At 40.5% G+C, this 18,373-nt stretch overlaps 1 protein-coding gene across 1 annotated transcript in view; it reads left to right on the forward strand.

Annotated features, from left to right (window-relative positions):
• Positions 1–18,373, forward strand: part of PARD3B (par-3 family cell polarity regulator beta) — a 1,146,588-nt gene that overhangs the window by 525,940 nt on the left and 602,275 nt on the right. The window lies entirely within an intron of this gene.

Genomic DNA, 18,373 nt, shown 5'->3' on the forward strand with positions numbered 1-18,373 from the left:
CTGCCACTAATGTGGAAAACCCAGATTGAGACCGGCGCTGTGGCTCAATAGGCTAATCCTCTGCCTGTGGCGCCGGCATACCAGGTTCTAGTCCTGGTCGGGGCGCCGGATTCTGTCCCGGTTGCCCCTCTTCCAGGCCAGCTCTCTGCTGTGGCCTGGGAAGGCAGTGGAGGATGGCCCAAGTACTTGGGCCCTGCACCCCATGGGAGACCAGGAGAAGCACCTGGCTCTTGGCTTCGGATCAGCGCAGTGCGCCGGCCACAGTGGCCATTTGAGGGTGAACCAACCGTAAGAAAGACCTTTCTCCCTGTCTCTCTCTCTCATCTCTCTCACTGTCCACTCTGCCTGTCAAAAAAAAAAAAAAACAAAAAACAGATTGAATTTCCTCCTCCTATCTTTCTTTGGCTTTGGTTCAACCCTGGCTGTTTTAGCCATTTAGTGAACCAGCAGATGGGAGATTGATTCACTCTCTCTCTTTCTCTCTCTGCATTTCTGATAGTAAATAAATAAGTAAATAAGATTTTTAGGAAAGATAAAATAGGGGCAAGTGTTTAGTCTACCAATTAAGATGCTCATGTCCTACATTGGAGTATCTGTGTTTAATTTCTGACCCTGGCTCCTCATCCTAAATTCCTGGTAATGCAGACCCTGAAGGCACCTGTGATGGCTCCAGTAGTTGATCCCTGCTACCCATGTAAGAGGCATGGACTGTGTCCGTACTCCCAGATTCAGCCCCGTCCTAGGCCCACTATTGCAGGTATTAGGGAGTGAACCAGCTGATGAGAGTTCTTTTTTGCTCCCTCCCTACTCTCTCACCATCCTCTCCCCTCCCCCCCACCCTCCACTCCCCTTCTGTTTCTCTCTCTCCACATATACACACAGATATATAAATATTTCTTTCTCTCAAATAAAGTAGTTTTTTTTTAAAAAATTGTGAAATATTTCAGAATACATCTTGTAGAATCTTGTAGGCCTTGGTAAGGCATGTCTTTGATTTTAATGGAAATGGCCCAAAACAAGGATTTTAAACAGGAAACTGCTGAAATCTGATTTGTATCTTGCCTTTGTTTTGTACTTTTTTATTTAAGCATGTTTTCTACTGCTGGTGTGCTTGCCCTATCTCAATATCTCAGTTCTGTCATGTTACTGGCATTAGCTTTGTGTGTTTGTGTGTTTCCACAAACATGTGTACTTGGTTTTCTTTTTTCTTTTCTTTTTGTTGTATGTAATACACGGGCCATTTTTTTCCCCCAAGGATCAATATCTTTCTCCATTGGCCAGCAGTTCCCACCACCACTCACTATCTGATTTCCCTTCAAGAGATCTTCTTCAACTACAACAGATTTTCCCTTCCTGTCTCTACCATGTCCTTGTTCCTGCTACCTACTACTGCTTGTACTTTTCTTACTTGGTCCTTTAAGTCTCCTTTTCCGACGGGTTAGAATTCTTTCAGTTAATCTCTTGTCATATTCATCTAATTTGCCCTCCGCTTCTAGCTTACTGCCTTGAATATAATAGGGGATAGGTGGATGGGTGCTGGATGGACGGACAGATGATAAAAGGAAGGAAGGAAAGAAGGGAGGGATGGAGAGAGGGAAGCTGGTTATATGAATTCCCACTTAGAGGTCAGCACTCCTGTGAAGTACTATCCAACAAATGTAATTCTCCCTCCGGCTCCTGCAGTGCTTTGCGATGACTGCTTGAATATCTTCAGTGAGATTGCCTTATGCATTGTTTTGTACAAGGCATTCTCTTCAGACATTGAGTTTTGAGGTCAGAAACTATGACATAGTCTTTTTTGTCACTCTAGGATTTAATACAGTTCCTAAAATGTAGCAAGTTTCCAGCAAGCGCTTGGGTAAAATAAATGCTAAACAGACATAAAGTGTTAAAAAAAAAATAAAGGACATGTAAGGAGTATCAGACAGAACTCTTGACAAGATATGTTTCCTTAAGGAGTTTGTAATTCCTCAGATATTTACAAAGCAAGTTGAAGGTTGCACACAGATCACCAACCACCTTCTAAGAAAGTAGCTGTAGAGCTCCTTCTCCCTCTCTCTCTTCATAAATTCTTTAGACCATAACTCAAAGCCAGAGATAGACTTAGCATTGAAATTCAGTAGATAACTATTCTATAAAATAAAACATATCCTTTGTAACACAGTCTTGTATTTTAAAATCTATCCATAGTGTAGAATGCTGATCATGACCCCTTGTAGGTTGATTTCAGGTTTCCTGGTCGGTTCGCAACTCAACAGTTTTTCTCACTGGTTTGAGTTCTGGCTGCTCTGCTTTCAATCCAGCTTCCTGCTAATGTGCCTGGGAAAGCAGCAGAAAATAGGCCAAGTACTTGGGTCCCTGCCACTCTTTTGGAGATCCAATTGGAGTTCCAGGCTCCTGGCTTAAGCGTGGCCTAACCCCGGCATTGCAGCCATTTGGGAGTGAACCTAAGACTGGAAGATCTCCCTCCCTCCCTCCCTCCATCCTCTCTCTCTCTCCCTCCTCTCTCTCTTCCCTTTCTTCTTTCTCCCTCCTCTCCTCTCTCTCCTCTCTCTCTTCTCTTTTCCTCTCTCTCTCCTCTCTCTCTCTCTTCTCTCTCTCTGTCTCTCTGTAATTCTGCCTTTAAAATAAATAAATCTTTTTAAAAATAAGTAAAATAAACAATCAATGACAAAAAGATGCACTGTGGGCATCTGTTATTTAGAATTGAACTGTTGGCTTAAAAGTTATCAGAGAGAGAACTGCTAGCCATTCATTCCACCATACTCATATACATTATTGTAAATATTTTATGTAAATGTATTCATTCTAAAATGAAACTGAGGACCCACTGAGATATAGGAAACTTAACATCTCCTCAGCCAATATGTTGATATAAATATTGCTGTTGTTGAGCATCCGTGAATAGCAGAACTATTTCAGTCTTTTTATCTCTATAAAACTAATTTAAATCTGAACATTAAAAGACTGTTTGATACCATATGTTTGTTTTCGATAGGAAGCAAAATCTATCCTAAACATAAGAGCTTATGAAATCTGTATTCCAAACATAAGGATTTATGAAATTAGTGCATAGGAGTGGAAGCTATGGTAAATGGTTTCAAGGCCACAGATTACTCCAGTCAGCCTGTTTGCCGGTTTGTAATTTGACTTGACTTTTCCTCTCACCCTGGGCGAGGGCTAATGGAGGTTGCAGCAGGGCGGGGTGGGGGCATCTATTTTCCCATTCCCTGCTTAAATGTGTTACTGGGATGTTTCCTAACAATCCAACATTTGCTGAATAATTAGTCTTTTTACTGTGATACCTAAGTCTAGTATGAAATTGGTGACTTTTCCCTTTGAAAACCATTTCAAAGCTCCTTTGGAAGTGACCACAGTCTAGGATCAGGAATACCTGTGATATTCAATAGACTTCAAGAACAGAACCAACTGTCACATACTAGAGATACCCTTCACCCTGCCCACTTAACCATGTATCTGGGAATAACAAATTAAAAGAGTTAGCAATGGCCCTGTCATTTGTAAGCCCACATGCCTGTCTGTGAAAGAAATTGTGTTGTGTGAGTTTTCCAGTCTAGACAGACAATATAGGATGAGATGACCTCAACAAGCCTAGCAAAGAACCAGTTCTGATAGCATTCACGCTTCCATGTATAGTTGTTGAGGCAATTCCTCCTTTTGTATGTCAGCCTTTTTTAGAAACAGTGCTGTGCATTGATTTGCTTGCCCTGAGAAAACTTGAGAAATGAGAGTATGATCCATAATCTCAAATTAAAGGAGATTTGTAGATTTGTCTCAGGCAGGAACCATTTGACAAGTTCATGCACTGGCTAATTTAGTGACCTCGTGGCGCAATGGTAGCGTGTCTGACTCCATGCACTGGCTAATTTAGATACTGGCCTCTTATGAATACACTTATTTATTTTTTGTTTTGTTTTGAGTATTTTTAACCCATGTTTAATTTGATTTTCAGTAATGGATATGTTTAAAAAATAACCTCACAAGATTCCTGAAATTTTAAATGTTGACACTATTGAACCAGTTGAAACCAGCTCCAGTGGACAACCCAAATCACTGTAATCTATTTCCCACATATTTATATGAGGGACCTTCATAAAGTTCATGAAAAAGTATGTCCATGAAAAAAATGCATGGATGAGTGGATTTCCAAAAAAATTTTGATTAGCCAATTCATTTGAAAGAGTAAGCACCAGGGGGATTGAGAGAGAGAGAGAGAGAGAGAGAGAGAGAGAGAGAGAGAGAGAGGCCTCCTATCTGTTGGTTTACTCCCCAAATGGCCACAACAGCTATACCTGGGCTAGGCTGAAACCAGGAGTCTAGAACTACGTTTGGATCTTTCACATGGGTGGCAGGGGCCCAAATACCTGGGCCATCTTCTGCCTCCTTCCCAGGTGCATTAGCAGGAAGCTGAGTAGTAAACTGAGTAACCAGGATTTGAAGCAGAACTCCCATATAGGATCCTGACATGATGAGCATGGCTTAACCCACTGTGGCACAACAGCCCTATTTCAAGTTTTGTACCAAAATAAATACAATTTAATTCTACTTTTTCATGGACTGTTCTTTTAAGTGTATTTTTTGTACATATATGTCAGGTACTATGTGATATTTTTATACATATCTGTGCTGCATAATATCCAATCACAGCAAACATGTTTCATCAAATATTTAACATTGGTTTTTTAGTGTCTTCAACTTAATGTTTGTATAGGTTTAATTTTATCAAGTTCTCATCTTGGTAGATTGTGCTATAGTTCATTATGGTGTGATGTATCAATATTGTCACCTTCATACAGTTACAATAAATGCTAACCTTACATAATGTGGTGCTTATGGATGATGATGTAAAAGCACAGTAAGCTTGTGACATATGCTGGATAAAAGAGGTATGACTTTCAATTTATAGGTATTTCACATTGATATAATATGGATTATTTCTAGAACCTATGGGAAAATAGTGGTATAAATTTTCTTGTTCTGAGAATCCCTTAAAAAAAAATTATGGGTTGGGGGGTAGGGTAGTTGGGTCCTTGCCACACTCATGGAAAACCTAGATTGTGCTCTTGGCTCCACCCCTGGCCTGTTCCCAGCCTTTGCAGGCATTTGAGGAGTGAACCACCCTGTGGGGGCTGTGTCTGTCTCGCTCAAAAATAATTTTTTAAGAGTCACAGATTTCCATACTTTGGTTGGTACGATTCTTCCAGCTGCTGGTTCACTCCCCAAATGGCTGCAATGGCCAGGGCTGGGCCAAGATGAAGCCAGGAGCTTCATCCAGGTCTCCCAGTTGGGTGCAGGGGCTTAAGTTCTTGGATAATCTTCCACTGCTTTCCCAGGCTCATTAGCAGGGAGCTGGATCTGAAGTTGAGCAGCTAGGACTCGAATCAGCACTGATAAGGGATGCTGGTCCTGCACGTGGAGGCTTTATTAACTCTGCCACAGCGCTGGCCCGTAAAATATTTTAAATTCTTTTTTTTTTTTTTAGGTTTTTTTTTTTTTTTTTTTTTTTTTTTTTTTTTTTTTGACAGGCAGAGTGGATAGTGAGAGAGAGAGACAGAGAAAGGTCTTCCTTTTTGCCATTGGTTCGCCCTCCAATGGCCGCTGCGGCCGGCGCATCTCGCTGATCCGAAGCCAGGTGCTTCTCCTGGTCTCCCATGGGGTGCAGGGCCCAAAGACTTGGGCCATCCTCCACTGCCTTCCCGGGCCATAGCAGAGAGCTGGCCTGGAAGAGGGGCAACTGGGATAGAATCCGGCGCCCCAACCAGGACTAGAACCCGGTGTGCCAGCGCCACAAGGCGGAGGATTAGCCTGTTAAACCACGGCGCCGGCCAAAATATTTTAAATTCTAACAAATGATATCTTCCCCATACATAGCATTAGCAGACTCTCTCTGTTGCCAGATGTCTTCCCCTTAAAAGTTAGAACTTTAACACTGTTAGCAGGAGTAGCTTGACTGTCTTCCTAAGACTCATAGAAACACGATCCAGTTCTGTACCTATGGCCTTTTGATTTTGATGCACATTGAATTTGATGCCAGCAGTTATACAAAAAAGTCAATAATGATCCGTGGATCATTGCCTCTCTGTGCTGCTGGGTGAATTAGTCTGCTGGGGTAATGTTCTCCAGCTTGTGTAATGGACCTATTTAGTAGCAAGACAACAGCCATATGAAGCACCTGGGTGGTCTGACAGAGTGCTTTCAAGTGGATTAGATTTCAGTTATCTACCATGAGGTCACAAAGGCTTGGACAGCTGGGCCAGTTCTACATCAGGGACAGAATATGACCTCCTGCTACAGGATGCATAAGGAAAAAGGTGCCTGAGGTTAAAGCGGAGTGTTGGGATCCAGGTGCAGCTATGGGTCAGCAAATGAGGTCTCAAACCACATTTGCAAATGTTGGAGAAGTCTTCATGCAGGAGTCAGATTTTCCCCTGGCGTGTTCATTAGGCTTGTTCCCTGCCAGAGAAACCAAGCTTCTGTGTTCTCTGGATTTGGCTACTTTGACCCTTGTTTAGAATTTTAAGTGCTGTTAAATAGAAACTATGCCCTCCACATCCATCAGAAGAAAGGATCTGAGGGGCCCTTTGTTCCTACACAGAAAACAATATTTGGGCACATGGACACTGGAATAAACTTAACTTTTGAGTGTTCCTTAGGGATAACTGTGTCTCCATAACCCACCACTTCTTCCAGTCCTGCCAAGAACTTTCAACCATCCGATAAAATGTAATGATAAAAGGTTTGAAATGCAGCTGGTGAATCAAATAGATTTAAACTGACTTGTGGATGTTTCTCATCTATCAAGCAGGAATTGGTGATTTGAATTTAGTAGTTTGATGTTGTCAGTAATTGTTTGCAACTGCAGCTCAGTGGCCTGAAGATATTCCTTATTTTCCCTTTCTTTTTTGGAAAAGGGGTAGTGAGCTGTTCCTTCAGAAGCTGTTCTCAACTCATTGGGTGCTATGGCCTAAAATTCAAGATAAACTTCTGGTTCCACAAGTACTAGGCACAGGCCAACATCACTGCCCTTGTGAACCAACCAGCTATAGTATGTACTTTAACGTTATCCTAAAGCCCACAGATGCTCCGCTTGGCACATATTGTATTAATCTGTTGAGCCAACATTGGGCTGGGAAGTCTGCACCTGTATGAGAGTGCATGATTTGGCTCCTCTGCATCTGATCCAGTTTCCTGCTATCACTCACCCTGAGAGGCAGCACATGATGGCTTAAGTACTTGGGTACCATCCCCCACATGGGAGACCAGGATGGAGTTCTAAGATACTGGCTTTGGTCTTGCCCAGCCCTGGCAATTATTTGAGGGTGAATCAGCAGATAGATGATCTAAGCCCTTTAAATAAAAATCAAAAATTAAAAAAATTAAAAAATAAATTCACTTTATTATTTTTACAAAGGAATTAATAAATAAACCAACAAGAACCTTCCATTTGTTCTCATCAAGATAGCCATATATTCATGTATTTTAACCTGGTACTCAATATTTGAATAAAAAGCTATGGATAGTCTTTTTTCATAACTATTTGAAATAATTAAAACTCTCATATTTTAAGCTTTTCTAATAATGTTCTTCATTCCTTCTCTCCTTGATTACTCTTTCCCCAGTCACTTGGTTCTTACCTTTTTCTGGCTGAGCAAATCTTAGTGTCTATGCATTTGTGTCCACATTTAGCCTCTACAACCATGTGCCCATCTTCCTACTATAAATATTTTAGTCATCCTTTTATACCAATATATCATTTCGTGTATCTTCTGCATTTCAAAATTCTGTTTAAAATTCAGCTCCTCCAAAGAATCTTTTCAGGTAAACTCAACTGTTATCTTTCTAGCTATTCTGTGGTTTGCCATAAATCTTATGAATATAGATTAACCTCATAAATATCTAGGATCTAAGACTATAAACTATAGAAAACTGAAAGATCAACAGATGGTGCAGTAGACCCCTTCATAAACCACAGTAATTGACAACATTGACTCAGGACTTCAGATCTTCTCCTGGGATTGTTTAGCGTTGGTGTTGATGTCACTTTTATGCTCATTTATCATTAAGTTGCAAGGGTGATAACTTATGCTACATTAGTGTGAATAGTGTTTGTTTTAAAATAAAAGTTGATGCTAAAGAAAAAAAAAAGTGTTAGGTGAAGAGAAACAAAGCTGACAGTAGCAATTTATTTACTTACTGGGGGCATAAACGCTTTCCATGATCCAAAAAATGTGCTTGTCTGGGACATCTTGGACTCCAAATAGAGATTGATCTGTGTGCCCATACCTCTGTTTAGCACCATTTGGCATGTGACTGTTATGAGCCTACCCTTTTAGGGATCCTAAGTGATTGAGGAAGGCGAGTTGCTTGCTATCAAAGGGCTCTCAATGTACTATGATTGTCCAACCTAACTGTCCTCCCTATCACTTTCTCTCTCACATCCCTGTTCAAGAACTTGTGTTATCCTGATCTTAAATGTGTAACTGTATTTATTTACTTTTTTAGTATTTGTCTTCCTCCCAGCAATCTATAGACTCATCAAGAGCAGGACCCAGAATGCCTCAAATACTGCTAGGCATAGTTAAATTAAGAACACACAGGAAAAGTACAATTTAATAAACATAGCACAAAGCAGGATGTAACATACTCTATAAAAGACAGAGAAGCAAACTCATGTTTTCTTGGGCTTTTTGTATGCATTTGGGGGAATTGCTGTTTAAGAAAAAGAATAAAACTTTTAAATTAAAAAATTAACTATAATACACCCAATATATATACAATTGAATTTTATTTAGCATGAAAAAAAATCACAGCCTGCAGGTCTAATAAAGTTAGTTGTTATACTAGAGGCAACAAAATAGGAAAAATAATATTTTATTATTAAGGGTGCATTAATTAACATGGAATACATGCTAAACTTTTCTCAAAAAATTTTTGATGCATATTTTTAATCATTTCTCTGTGTAATACCATTGTTTAATAGGTTGAATAAATGGATAATTGAATCTATGCTGTAGCATGGTTAATCAAACTTTTTTGTTTATATAATGATATTTAGGATGTAAAAACATGCAACTTCATACATATTTATTTGGAATCCTTGAAGCTATGGGTTTATCTTATGAGCATAGGATTTTTATTTCTGTGCTGCATTTTCAAGTATGTTCCAGTTAGGGGAGAACTTTCCATTTGTCAAGATGTCAGTGAGAACTAAATTATCTGTTTGCAATGTTATACATCTAGTAAGTGAAAGAATTTTCCATAGGTTAGCTTCTGGCTTTGCACATGTCAAGCGTTGTTTATCTTTTAGTACACACGTATTTCTAGAGCCAGTTGCAGAAAGCACATGTTTGTGTTGTTAGGGCACCTAGCCTTGTACTTTGTGTCACAAAACTGGGCGAACTGATACAGCAAGTGATGGGAATGTTCTGATACTACTCAGCAACATAGCTGGCAATAACTAGTGTCTGTGAACCATGTGGAAGTAGTCCACTGTTTTTGAACAAAATATGTCTCCAACTCTATTTTCCTTTAACTGGGTTCCACAAATCCTCTTGGCCATCCCATTGATAGGTAAAAAGAGGAAGAGTGTAATGGAGGGGACATCAGAGTTAAAAGAGATGGCTGCGGCACCGGCCCCGCAGCTCAATAGGCTAATCCTCCGCCTTGCGGCGCCGGCACACCGGGTTCTAGTTCCGGTCAGGGCACCGGATTCTGTCCCGGTTGCCCCTCTTCCAGGCCGGCTCTCTGCTATGGCCCGGGAGTGCAGTGGAGGATGGCCCAAGTGCTTGGGCCCTGCACCCCATGGGAGACCAAGGTAAGCACCTGGCTCTTGGCTTCGGATCAGCGCGGTGCGCCGGCCGCAGCGCACCGGCCGCGGTGGCCATTAGAGGGTGAACCAACGGTAAAGGAAGACCTTTCTCTCTGTCTCTCTCTCTCACTGTCCACTCTGCCTGTCAAAAAAAAAAAAAAAAGATGATAGGAATAATTTATTGCAATTACAGTATTTCACATAGGTAAATTTTACAAAGTCATAGAATTATGTAATCATCTTTTTAAGATTCCTCCCAGGATTTTGCAAAGGGTTCATGAAAATGAGAATCCCTGAAGTTGCACTTCATTCATTCATGACATTTTCATCTGAGTACTCCAGAGAAGTGGCTTGTTTATAATGGTTGGGAGTAGACCTTGAAAGAGGGACAGAGTTACAAGAAGTTGAAATAATAGAGAAGGGTAACTTAGAGGTCAGAGGATTCAGGACATTTTAGGCGGTGGCTGTGGTCCTGCTGGCATGGACTATACTGCAAAGAATGCAGTCAGCACAAGGTATAATTAGAGATGCAGTGTGGGGAAAATCACTGTGATCTTTGAACGTCCCAACATGGAATTGGAGGTCAACATGCATGTGGCATATTCCTTTCCTTCCCATGTACAATTCAGGAGACTTTATTTGGATTTCTTAATCCAGGTGTCTTTATTTGTATTTGTTAATGTTTTCATTCTTTTTTTTTTTTTTTAGAATATATGCCTTTCAAAGACCAGGGCCCCTTTTTCCTATTGCACTGCCTTTGTAACTTGTCATTCTTTTGAACATAACACTTAAGATCCTGTGTACATCTTAAGTAACTTCCGTAAATTGAGACTGTAACATGATTTAAATCATGTTGAAAAAATGGATATTTGTATAATTCAACTGGATGAAATGTAAAAATTTCAATAGAAGGAACAACAGGCAGCCCCGGGAATGTAGCTGTGCTATACTTCAAGTTGAAGGCGCAGCCATCTTCAGGGAAAAGTGTGCATTCCAGTTAAGCAGTTAACGTCCTTTCACTTAACTTTATAGCAATGTCACTCCAATTTGGAGCAGCTTTCCAAAGACTAACAGATGCTTTACTATGTGTGTTCTTGTTCATATCTGTTGTGTCTTCAGCAAGCATTCCTGTGCTTGTGTTTGTCCCATCATGTGTTGAATAAGCATGACTTTTGCAATCTCAAATGGAAGGAAAGTAGCACTAAATGTTAGTCTACTCAAACTTCTTTGCTCCTTTTACAGCAGCACTGTGATTCTCTTCCCCAATGGAGAGACATTTAAGAATAAGTTTCTGGGCTGCAGAAATTTGACTAGGAGGCTCCTGTGTGGTTTTTCCATCACCGTGGTGGACAGCATCTCACAGCTGCTGCATTCATCACAGGCCAGACACCAAACCAGATCAGGCACTCCTGCAGTGAAAGTGATCTCTTCTTAGTACTTTGCTGTAAATTGTGCTGCTATTGATATCACTACCAATTTTTTTATGGGTCTCCAGATATCAGCACTGTGGAGTTTGCTAGGCATCAGTTGAAAAGCCCTATCTGATGCCCATAAAATCTACACAAGGAAAATCTAGTTGTCTCCAAAACAAATGATGTACCACTTTCACTAGTCTTATTTTATTGAGGTATTGACAGGTGTAATAGGAACACTGGCAAGGCACGTAAATCATCTGCAGGAGAGATGTACTCTGAGTGAGGAGTTAGTGTGCCTTCAGCTGTGGGTCAAGCAAATTGCCAGATCTGCCCATGTGACTATGGGCTGATGGTTGCCTCTTAGATGCTCAGTGTCTGCTACCCTCTCCTTTTATTTGTCTTTCTATCACAGTCTTTCTTTCTGCTGACTTTTTTAGATTAAAAGAGCTGATTCATTGAAGAGATATCATTCCACTTATTGTTGTGCACTTTACTGCACAAAGAAGGTGACCCCACTATATAGAAAAGTGTCAAGTGAATAAAAATGGAGCAGAAATCAAGTCCAAATGAGTTAGGAACTTAATTTCTCTGACTTCAGTTTCTTTACTGACTATATAAATCATGGGGCTATCTTTTAGTAGATCTGGAGTGAGCCATGGGTGTAGCTTCCCTAGCAGGAGTTTCCTCAAGGTAACATGATGCCAGCGCCACCCTTGAAAGGCATGTTTTCTGACCTGCAATCCGTGTGCACTGACACTAACATACGGGTATGTCAGACTTATTGAACAAGGGTTACAGGTGTTTCAAGATAACTCAAAGGTGTTACTCTAGGCTCTGACTAGTTGCAGAGTCTGTTAAGGAAATGTACTGTGCTGTAGTACACCAAGACACAGCGTATGCTGGCTTTGTATACCATCAATACTGATGACCTGGCAGGATATATTTTCCATATTTCTTTATCCCTTTGCATTTATAACAGTTTTATCCATTTGCAATCCATTTTTATCATCAACATGAACCGCTTACCCATTTAGAGATATTTTCATTCAGAGCACTTTTCCCTGTTCATATTTACCTTGGTATCCAAAATGTCAACTGCGTTGGAAGGGGAGCAAGCTATCAAACTTTCCAACTATTTTTAGTTGTTGGATAATTCAGTAGCACTGAAGGAATCCCATACAACAAAAGAAAATTGAGGCTCCAAAATGACCTGCCCTTACCCCTTTTTGCACACAGGTTTTCATAGTAATCCCAGTCAATTTCTCTATCCTCCCTCACCCCATGTTTTCCTCCAGCCACTCCTCCGCGCCTTTGTTAACACTCAGCCTTCTGGGTACCTTTTCTTTCTGACGATTTTGGGAGAATATAAAACCCTGGCTTTCTCATTATTTTACACGTGATGCTGGTAATTGACCTATACGGATTCTTCCTCTTTTCCTTTGTTCCCCTCCTGTTTGTCTTCTCACTCATTCGGGAAGCCGCTGTAATTCCCAATATCAACCTCATATTCATCTTTCTGAATGCCCAATTGAAAACCCAGTCTTTGGTTTCTCATGCATATCAAGGCAGTTTAGATTCAAAACAAATCATTCCAACCCTCAGTGGGCAGAAGCCAAGATTGGTGTTTTCTCTGAAACAAATCCTAGCAGTTGCCAGGACTTCCCTATTGCTCTTCCAAAGCAAGAAATGGAAGAAGGAATTTAGGTATCTCTTTTGCATTTTCTCCTTTGCTCTGTATGTGTAGCAAGTTCCTAAATTTTCCTGCCCCCTCCTCCAGTTTCTCTCCCCATTGCCTTCTCGTCTGCCAGCATCGTTTCCTCTTCTTTGTGAACACTTCCCGCCTCTCCATACCCAGGCCTCCTTGTTCTCACAGAATGTCTGAAAAGCACTTTCACTGTGAACACTCCCCCCCAACCCCGAGCTCTCCAGGTGTCACTCACACTAGCATGAAATGGCACCAAATATTGCTGACAAGCTGGCCTTCTGGTTTTGCTCAGAAAAATCATGAACCTTCTTTAAACAAATAAATCCCTGCTGCTACTCACTGTACAATTAAGAACATGTGCCTTTGTGACTTCTGATGTGGAGCTCATGTTTAAAACTAGTGTTTGTTTTCTTTGCTGCCTGCATCAAAATATGTTATGATACCTTAGGACCTGGGTTTCAATCTCTATAACTGCCTGTCTTTCCAAAACCCCAAATCATAATATTAAATGACATCACCTGTCATTTAAGCCAACTCCATTTCAAATGTATCCTCCAGATGTGGCCAAAGACCTATCCAGCTGTGTGTATGTATATGTGAATATCTGTAACGTATAACTAAGATACAGCCATTTATATAGGTAAAGTTTAAATTTGGCTGGCTTTTATATCTTACATGATTTCATCGTTCCACAAGGCTACCAACTTCAGGCTTCAATTAGTTGTAACCTCTTTCAGCACTCTCTTCCTCAGATTGCAACAGGTGACCTACCTGTGGGCTACCTTAGTGACATTTAACAGGAACATTGGATAAGTAACTCTTTAGCTCCAGTTTCATCATCTTTAAAATGGTGATTGCTTGAGCATTGGAAGATGCACCATTATTCAGAGGCACCTGGGAACTGACTCCAATTTCTCCTCCCATGCCATTGTGGTTTAACCAAGGCTGATGGCCTTAAATCCTGGGAGAATATGATAAATCTAGCCATCTTTTTAAATGCATGTGTAGTGAGTCTTTGTGTAAGTTTGCCCTGAGTGAAGCATACACCATGAGTAGACCAGAGTGGTGGTCCAGTAAGAATTGAGTTTTCCTGATGTGGGGAGACCCTATCTTTGAGGATGTAGCTGCATCCCCAGTCGAGGACTCTTCCACTGCTTGTCCATGTAGCTGTCTCTTTAGTTTCCATTAAGTTTGAGTCTGGCTAAACAATATGTGGCCTTGATGCCAGCTACAGTGTATGTGTTCAAAGGTGTGGGCTCTCTAGTCATCCATACATGATTCAGCTGGAACACTGCACTAGTACTTAACTTTATGTGCACTGAAATGATCCTTGTCTCAACATTTCCTGCTCTAAAAGGTAAGTTGAGGGCAAGCACAAGAAATGCTCATCTTGACATAGTACTTAGTGAAGTTGCAAATATTTAACTGTGTAGGAAAATGAAATTATATAAGGAGTCTTCCCAAAGTTTATGGAAAATTATAGTATGAAAAAACCATGCATGTGTTTCAAAAGTTTTTGCATGCTTTTAATGATTTTTAATCTTATAAGGAAAATTATATATTTTCTTTTTTATTTGCAATAGGCAGCCAGAGAGAGATCTTCCATCTGTTATTTCATTCTCTAGATGCCATAATAACCAGGGCTGGACTAGACCAAAGCCCAGAGGCTGGGGCTCAATCAGGGGACCCCACAAAGATGACAGGGACTCAGCTATATTTGAGTCATCATTTGCTGCCTTGCTGGATGTGTTTTAGCAGGAAGTTGTGTCAGAAATGGAGGACCCGGGACTCAATCCTGGCATTCTGACATGGGATACAAGTGTCCAAAGTGGCAATGTAACTGTTACATCTCATGCCTGCCCCTAACTTATCTTTCAATTCCATTTGCTCCACTAGCTTTTGGAAGTACCCACATATAAAACTTTATGCTTTAAAGTATGTAACACTCCTTGTTGTATTTTCTCTTTCTCTAGGGGTCTTTAAATTGTGATTTCAAGAAATATTGTTCCCAGAGCTGAAATGAGGACTTTTGCCTCTAAAATCTACCAAGTCTTTTCTCAATTATAAAAAAAAAAAAATATACTAAGGAACAGTAATTTCTTCCCATTTTAGAACTCAGTCCTTCCCCCATCATTTTTTCTTTTTACTTGGACCTCTACTGTAAGGCTATATCTGCTTTTGTACAGAATTAGATTTTAATATTTTCATTTACATGTTTTTCTATGAAAATTAAATTGACTTTTGGGAGTTCAGTTTTTGAGCAGATAAAACACCTCCCCAAAACAGCACATACTATCACCTCCTTTCTGTTGGAGGAGGTAGGGATTTCCTGCATTAAAATTACATAGCAGACAGTGCCCTGTCCCCTGCATGCCTTGTTGTATTTCAGCCTCCCATCCATCCTGTGCTGTGCTGTCATCATCCAGTTTTAAATGGTGAGGCTGCTTCACAGAACCAGTGTTTGATTCCAAGTCACATGTGCCTTACCACTCTGCTGACACAGGACAGTCAGCAGTGTTAGTGTCTCAGCCCTACTGCGTCATAAGCCCCTTCAGAGCAAAGATCATTCTTGTTTGCACCGATCTATACACACACACACATCCAGGAAGTTGCCAAACCGGATGGAGTAGCCTCCCTCTCACTTCAGTTAGCTTTGCTTGTGACATGTGAGTTCTACGCTAATGTATACCCAAGGATCTTCCCAGATCATCTTCAGTTATTCTAACTCCTTGCTTTTCAACTGACACCAGGACAGAAATATCTTTGCCTTTAGGTTGTAACTGCCTCTTCCTGACAGCCATTTTCAAAGGGGGTTTAGCAATTTTAAAATAATTCTAGGATGGGTTGTTTAAAACTTTCTGAGAAAACAGTTCATATGTAAAGATGTTCATTATTAATTCCAGTATGAAATAATTTGCACTTGTTCTAACACTTTGCAACAGCCAAAGAAAAATTAGAAGGTGACTCAACAGAAGACATTCAAGTGTGGAGTACAGGAAAGCAGGAAAGAAGAAAACTTCTGCTAGTGAACTGAGAGCAGGTTTCAGACAGATTTGGCCATCTGAAAGCTTGTTTAGTTTTAATGTTACAAATAGTTGATTCTCTGGTTCAAAGCTGAGTCGCCATCTTGAAAGAGATGATTGCATTGATTGAATACATGGTATTAAAAATTATATCTTAACATTTTGTCATTAAAACAGCAGATACTGATAATAAGTGAGGAGATATAAACAGGTGTCCCTTCTTTAATATGCATTGTTTAGGATAATACATGGGAAATGCATAGGAAAACAATGCATTATGGTTTCTTTAATGGAAATCTATCTATTGCCCAAGAAAAGTCATATAGGTACACATTCTGTACATACTTATATAGTATACATGTGAATCAGCTTAAAAAATAAAAAAAAAAAAACAAAATAATCAATCACTGCAATTTCTCTTGCTCAATTTGGTTTTCTTTTTAAAGATTTATTTATTTATTTGAAAGGTAGGACAATATAGTATAAGGAAAGGGGAGACTGAACATGAAGCCACAGCCAGACCTGGTTTATTCAAAGAATAAGCCTGGGAGGGGCTCACTCCCAGGCGAACACACGAACACACGTGCAGAGAGCACCTTCCCTTACAGAATAGTGGTTTATATAGTACAAAGTGGCAGGATGGGGCTTGGGGGTCTGAGCTAAAACTGTGCTGCTGAGATAGTTGAAGAGTTAGGGCTGGATAAAGGGCCTTTGAGATAACAGTGTGAGCTGGGAGGGGTTTGGGTTGAGGCTGTGTTGCTGAGATAGGGGGGAGGGAGTTTGGGAGGAGTAGGGAGAGCTCAGGTTGATAGCAGGTCTTTTCAGATAGGGATGTATCTGACAATCAAGGTAGGGCAGGGCTGGGCAAGGCAGGGTGGGCTATATTAGCTAAGCAGAGAAATGGGGGCCTGCTTGTGGTTATGTAGGTGAGAGATCAACATGAGTCGCACTGTCGTACTCTTTTTTTTTTTTTTTTTTTTTTTTTTTTTTGTCCTTGCTCCATCAGAAAGGGAGAGAGGGAGAGAGAGAAAGAAATCTTCCATCCCATGGCTCAGTACCGAAATGGCCTCAACAGCCAGAGCCAGGTCACAGCCAGGAGCCAGGAACCTGTATCAGAAACAGAGCAGCCAGGACTTGAACTGTCACTCTAATACCATATGCCTGCATTGCAAGGGGCAGCTTAATGTTCTGTGCCACAACCACCCTTTCCCATTCCCAATGAACTGTTTTCTTTTCTTTTTTTTAATTTACTTGACAGGTAGAGTTATAGACACACACACACACACACACAGAGAGAGAGAGAGAGAGAGAGAGAGAGACAGAGAGACAGAGAAAAAGGTCTTCCTTCCGTTGGTTCACTCCCCAGATGGCCAATCCGAAGCCAGGAGCCAGGTGCTTCTTCCTGGTCTCCCATATGGGTGCAGGGGCCAAAGTACTTGGGCCATCCTCCACTGCCTTCCCAGGGCACAGCAGAGAGCTGGACTGGGAGAGGAGCAGCCAGACTAGAACCCGGTGCCCATATGGGATGCCGGCGCCGCAGGCAGAGGATTAACCAAGTAAGCCACGGCGCTGGCCCCCTTCAACTGTTTTCTTGATGATGATATTTTCTTTCTTTTTGGTTTGTTTTCTTCAATTCAAGATTAGTATTTGTAGTGTACTCGCCTGCTTAGTGCTTGGAAACAAGCCAGAGTTTCACAGTTTGCCCATCTTCTTTCCAACTTTAAAGATAATGCGATGCTTCTAAGGATTCTGCCCTTAGACTGAGTTGTTTATTTCATGTTGCTGATAATTCAGGGGATTCTTGTGAAAGGAGCTTACTCTTTCGGTCACCCATGGGAAAGAAAAAAATATATTTGTGGGAGACTGGAAGTTTTATGGTACTTTTCCTTGCTTCTACTCTTGTTTTTGTAAAAAGAAAAAAAAATCTCATTTAGAGAACAATTGCCAGTCATAAATTCATTGATATGTCAATTGCTCATTAAATTTTTGTGGTATAGATGGAACAAGTGGGGAATACTGAAATGGTATGCTAATTAATAAAAAAGAAATAAAGGAATATGAACACAGACTTCTACATAGTGTCTGTGTCCTAAGTAGCATACTAATTTCTCTTTATGAAAGAAACTGTGTTTTCAAAATACAACTTCTATCTGGACAAGGATAAAAAATATTAGCAGTTTATTTTTGGAATAAGAAAATTGAAGCACATGTAAAAATCAAGGTTGTCAATAACTTAAAACATGGATAAAAATGTTGTTTTTAACTGAAATGGCTTGAGAGGCTCTGGGAATTATTTTCAGAGTATTGATAAATGGACAATTGCATTTCAACTGTTTTCCATTTTTTCCCAAAAGCACAGAAAGAAAAAAGTTAATTTTTATATGAGTGATTTTTAAACCAC

This window comes from Lepus europaeus, chromosome 1 (assembly GCF_033115175.1).
Source record: "Lepus europaeus isolate LE1 chromosome 1, mLepTim1.pri, whole genome shotgun sequence".
Classification (NCBI taxonomy): domain Eukaryota; kingdom Metazoa; phylum Chordata; class Mammalia; order Lagomorpha; family Leporidae; genus Lepus; species Lepus europaeus.